At 45.7% G+C, this 6000-nt stretch overlaps 1 protein-coding gene across 9 annotated transcripts in view; it reads right to left on the reverse strand.

Annotated features, from left to right (window-relative positions):
- Positions 1–1292, reverse strand: part of TBC1D5 (TBC1 domain family member 5) — a 286484-nt gene extending 285192 nt beyond the window's left edge. For 6 of the 9 annotated variants that reach the window (XM_028750607.2, XM_028750605.2, XM_028750603.2 and 3 more), the window contains exon 1: positions 654–801. The gene's annotated coding sequence lies outside the window, so the exon portion shown is untranslated. Of the gene's footprint in view, positions 1–242; positions 563–653; positions 802–826; positions 993–1138 lie in introns of those variants that run through there. The other 3 variants (XM_028750600.2, XM_028750602.2, XM_028750601.2) reach the window with 3 other exon arrangements.
- Positions 1293–6000: the final 4708 nt, after the last annotated feature.

Genomic DNA, 6000 nt, shown 5'->3' on the forward strand with positions numbered 1-6000 from the left:
CACACAGAAAACTTATTTGGTCACAAGGCCCACCAAACTCAACAGAACTGACTCCTGAGAAGACATGCATAGGATTCCACTGTCCAGAAGAGGGATATGAAAGTGAAACTACCATAAAACGCCAGAACTGAAGTTTTGTGGAGAAGCAACTAAGGAAAACCGAGCAGCTTGAGCCGGAGGAGCAAAGAAACAAGAGCGTCGGAGAAGAAGAGGGAAGGAAGGAAAAGTTCTACTAGCTTCACCTATGAGCAGATTATGAGGGGGTGGTGAAAACAACGCCCACATGAGCAGCTCCCGTCCTCCCTCTCTCTCTCTCGCCTCTTGGAAACCAGCTGAGGGTGAGAAACTCGGCAACCACCAAACTAGCAGCAGCAGCGGCGCCAGGAAGCGCCTCCCCGCAACCTGCTTCTAGAAACGGGCGCGCAGGAGGGTGGAAGAGGAGCGGCCTTTGACGTTGCAGGCCTCAAAAAGAGCCACTTCCTCCCCTTCTGCGGCTGCCCTTCAGTGACAGCCGGGAAAGGAGGAAGCCGTGAGGGGACGGAAGCGGGGAGGAAGGACGGAAGGAAAGACCTGGGGTGGCTGCAGCCGAGGAGGCGGCCATTTGGGAGCGGGAAGGGGGTGGGGATGTGAGGGCGGCTTTCGTCGGCTTTTACCTGCTGCCGTTGGTGCAGGGGCGCTGGAGAAAGCGGCTCTGCCTGCCTGCCTGCCTCCTCCCCTCCTTGCCCGCGTCCCTCCCTCTCTCCCTCAAAAGCCTTCCCCCCCACGGCCCGCCAGGCTGAGGGAAAAGAGGAAGGAGGCCCAGCAACCACCTTCCTCGAAGCCTTACGCCGGTAGCCGAGTTCAACCGCCGCCCCCTCGCCTCTTGCACGCAGGCGCCCGCCTTCGCTGAGGGGAAGCTGAGGCCGCCCACACCGCGCGGCGACGGCGCGCTGGCCTAGATCCGGCGGCTGCTCGGAGCGGGGCACTTTCGGGACGCCTGTCGGTCTGAGGGACTCGGGCGAGGGACAGGCCGGGAGCGGAGGGAGACGCGGGGAAGGAGGGGGCCGTGGGCTTGTCGGCGCGTGTGAGGCGTTTGGGAGGAGAGCGGAGTCCGCGGCTTCCTCGCCGGGAAACTGTCAGCCCAGCGCCTCAGACTAACCTTCCAGTTGGATAAAACGTAAAGGGAAAGCCAGGGGCAGCTCTCCGTTGACTGGGAGGCCCACTGAGTCGAAGGGGACTTGCTGCCTGGTTACTGTGGAAGACGGTGCTGAGGAGACGAGCGTGTTTCCTTTATTGCCTTTGCCCTCGCCTCGCTTTTCACCCCCACCCCCCGGAAATAAAAAAAGCAACTCCCCCACCCCAGAAAGCCCCCCACCTCAACTACATTCCTGCTCTTGAAAGCTACTTTTTCTGGAACTTGCTTTAAATTGTTTCTGCTTTTTTGTTGTTCGTTTGCTTAAAGGTGAAGTGGCGGGAAGAGTGTAAAGCAGGACTAAAATGCGGACTGAGCATCCGTCTCCCAGGGGTGCTGACTTGATTCAAGCACTTTATTCAATATTGTGGGGGCCCAGGTAAGCCCCACCCTTCATAATCTATCATATTTGAATGGGAATGGACATCAACTTTGTGGAGGATTGGCCCCCTCAAATAATTTATTGTGGGGGCCAAAAAACCCAGCGCCCCTAGAAGTTCTATGCCATCTCCTATCATTTTGAAGCAATGATTTCAGTGGGTCTACTTGAGCATGACATAAATTGGATGCAACCCTGTGGTCCTAATGTTGGTATATTCTGCTCCCTTTCCACCAACTTTTATTTATGACAGTTTAATGCAATGGTTCTCCCCTCCCCCCCCCCCCCCGGGCCATAGTTCCAGAATAAAAAATTGCTCGCACCACACCAAAAATTTTATTGATATGGAATGCATTGGGAAACACAACTAGGATTGTCCTCAGTATCTCTTAAAGGTATTTGGTGTCATTTTGGAAAGCTATCCATATTCTGCAAATAAAATATTTTGATACTATACTATACTACACAACATTGAAATATTCAAATGTTTAATTGATTGTCCATTCTTCTCACTACATCCTCTCCTGCCACACTAGTGTGGTACTTCACACCCTTCAAAAACCACTGGTTTAATAAGACCATAGGTAATAGGTAAAGGTACCCCTTATCATTAGGTCCAGTCGCGGACGACCCTGGGGTTGCACGCTCATCTCGCTCTGTAGGCCGAGGGAGCCAGTGTTTGTCCACAGACAGCTTCCGGGTCATGTGGCCAGTATGATTAAGCCGCTTCTGGCGAACCAGAGCAGCGCACGGAAATGCCATTTACCTTCCCGCCGGAGTGGTACCTATTTATCTACGTACTTGCACTTTGACGTGCTTTCGAACTGCTAGGTGGGCAGGAGCTGGGACCGAACCACAGGAGCTCACCCCGTTGCAGGGATTCAAACCGCCAACCTTCTGATCGGCAAGCTCTAGTGTGGCAGGCTCTCGACACTCTAGGCTCTGGTTTAGACCACAGTGCCGTCCACACATACCCTTTTACCATGTTTAATTAGGCTGACTGCTTGTTGATATTAAACATCAGGCAAAGTAATAAGGTAGCCTTCTGCTTGTGATCAGCTTCATTTTTTGAGGGAAGACTCAATACACTTATTAGCGAGAAGCAGGGCTTTTTATTCAGCCAGAGCTCAGCTCTGGCACCTTTCAGGTGGGCACCATTGCCATTCTAAGAGAACAAGGGAGAAGTTCCTGGTAAACTCCAGCATCTCTTTTCCTATAAAAATAACACTGGCGAAAAGACACTGCTGATTTTAAAAAGCCTGCATCTCTTGAAGCGGATCAGGTGTAAAGTCCTATGTGTAATTTATAAACTTGTCTCTCTGCCTCCTGTATGGGCGATATTCTATCTTTTGAAAGGAGGCTGGACTTTGGTGGACAATATTGTTTATAGAACCATTTGCAAAACGTGGCATTCACTTCAAAAAGCAATAGTTTCCTACAGTACATTTTTACTTACACTGATCTTCAGCATAGTAAAGGATTTTGTTACAAAGAATTATTATCTCTTCTCTGATCAGCCTACCACTGTTTCTGATCAAGACTGCTGACTGGTGTTTTACAGCAGCAGGTTTAAACATCCTGTTCTAATATAAGCACAGTAAAGTTAGGCTTATTTCTGGTAACAACAATTTAAAGTTGTTACCAACTGCTGAATATGCACAAGATTTCCTCCGTATTGGGACATTTTAATTTTAGCCTGCTTCCTGAAAGAAATAAGCCAGCCTTTCATTTGCAGATTCCACTGTATATTATTTAGTACAATATTGGACAGCTGGAATGTTCTTGGTGATAATTGTAGAAAATATTAATTCTGTGGAACCTAGTTCAACGTTTGGCCTTAAAATCATATTGATTAAATTAACTAGTGCATAGGTATCCTGCCGGCATGTGTACTAAAGGCAGAGGCGACCTTATCAGTAAGGCAAGGTGAGGTAACTGCAGATGCAGATGTTCTTCTTGACTCTCCCAACCATTTTCATTGGTAGTAGTATGCCCTGCATAACCAGCCTACTACCTCATCTATAGTTGACTCATATTTTGTTAAAGAATGAACTTATGAATGTGACCTTATCAATGGCGCCCAAACCTTAGGATCCAGCAGTATTCTCAGTGGGTGTGGTCCAAAATACTTACAGATAAAAGATCTTCAGAATAAGGGCTGAACTCGGAAAGACCCACAACAGGGCTGTTTACTTTCTTTTTCCGACAGTAGCTTCCCCATGCTGTTTTGCCTATCACTACAACATACCCACATTTCAACACGTTGGCAGGGGCATCGCTATCCTAATGCAAACATAAAGCAGTATCTTGTGCTGCTTTCAGTCGTGGAACCAGTCACAATGTAATAAATGAACTGTGTGCTTTGCCAACTTCAGTTGGAACTTGGTTGGGCTGCCTGCCTTTTTCTTACCTGGGAACTATGAATGTGTCTGCCTATGTGAGGTAGTGCTCAGATGGCATTCCCTTTCCCAACAAGAAAAACTAACTATGGCTTTGGTTTTAGTGGGTATACTGGGGTAGTGTTGTTCACTTTTAGTATGACGTTAACCAGAAGCAAGCATTGGAAATTGAAGCTTTTAATTTCAACTTCCTTGATTGCAGCTGTAGTCCCTCTTCAAAATATTAGTGACAAAATAATGGAAAGTATACCCCTCTCTAGCAAAGCTTACTTTTCCCTCCTTCTAGCCTTAACTGCATAGGAGCGACAGAGGTTTAATTTGCAGTTGGTAGCTGCATTCCCCCAAGGACACAATCAGTGAATGATACTAATTGAAAATGATCCATAAAAATAGAACAACAAGGCTGACCTTATGTATCCTAAGTTCAGATTTTGCAGTCAGGCTAGTGATCCTGAAGACATACTGAATAGGAATTATTTTGTCAACAAGATAGGTAGTAAACACATTGCTGTGGGCAGAATTTATCTAGGATTCCAGAGGCAGCTTGGAATTGCCATACTGTTTGTCACCCATTGTCATTTTAAAAGAATCTGCGCCACAAATGGCTGACTTTGGCGCTACATGGTTTCACTGGCTACCTCCTGCTTATAAAGATTTACAGGGTCACTGCAATGTTAAGTGCAGATTTTGCTACTGGTGAACTTTACTGTGTGAAGTATTCAGGGCATATTCATATTTTAAATTAACTTTACAATAATTGTTACCTTGATGTATTGAGCATTTCCTGAACAACATTTTAGGATTCCAGAAGAACACATACCAATGCCCTAATATAAACATATTAATTGGTATGGGATTGCTCCACTTAAATAGGCTATAAGCAACAATATTTCATTATGTTTCTTCCTCATGAAAATAAGGTCTCTGTTGTTACCGCAGTTACACTTCCACTGCCTGCCACCATAACCTGGTAACAGCAACAGCAAAATATTTTTGTTCGGGGTTTTACATTATGTGGAATATTATACAACTATAATAAGTTTGTTTTCATTTTTAGACAACCATTTCACTTTAAAATATTGTAAAGATTTAACTGATTTGTTATTACAGTTTAGGTGTACAGCACGTGGGAAACACAGAACATAAACCCAAAGGCTGAGTCACATGTGAAATCTGCGTGAACAGTTAATCTTTGATTTCAGTAAGAACTATGTAACTCAAGGTTTCTTGCATTCTAGTGGACTACATTAATGTGACTGTTACATGTGGATTAAAACTGTTACGTCAATGACAATAACTTCACCCAATAACCACAGAAGCCACAATCTGATGCAGGTATATGTTTAAGATAAACATAGGAAGACATGCATTTTAAGCACTACATGTTAAATTGTAGTTACTGAGACCACTTGTACCCTAGCTTTCCTCCAAGGAGTTCAAGGCAGCATATGTAGTTCTCTCTCACTTTTATCCTCACAACCACTCAGGTAGGTTAGGCTGACGGGGTTGTTGTGATGATAAATGGGAGTAGTGGAGAGAAACTTGCTTAGCACCTTGATATATTGGGAGGAAATGCTGCAATCCCATCATAGGGCATAACTTTCTTTCAAATCAATTCTGATTAAATTGGGTTTTTAGTGAGTTCTGACTCAGTGAGGATTTGAACCTACGCCTCCCTGGCCAGGGGTCTAACGCCAGGGAGGGGGAAAGTGTGGACTCCCAGGTGTCACTGGACTTCTGTGGCCATTGCTAGTATTGCTGGCTAGGGGATGCTGTGAATTTTAGTCCAATGCTGCACCACACGTAACATGAAATTTTCCTGCCTACCATATTTGAAACCAACTAATCCACTCCCTTGAGTCAAATTGGCTGCTGACACTTTGTTTTCTTTGTTTAACTTTCATTTCTAGTGTAGAGCCACACATGGTATTAGCACCTAGAATGTGTGTGTGGTCATAGCATCAGCCTACCTCCACTGTCAGGTAGACAGAGTGTTTGTGAGCTTCCCATAGACATCTGAGAGAACAGAATGGATCATTGGCTCTCCTCAT

This window comes from Podarcis muralis, chromosome 12 (genome assembly GCF_964188315.1).
Source record: "Podarcis muralis chromosome 12, rPodMur119.hap1.1, whole genome shotgun sequence".
NCBI lineage: Eukaryota > Metazoa > Chordata > Lepidosauria > Squamata > Lacertidae > Podarcis > Podarcis muralis.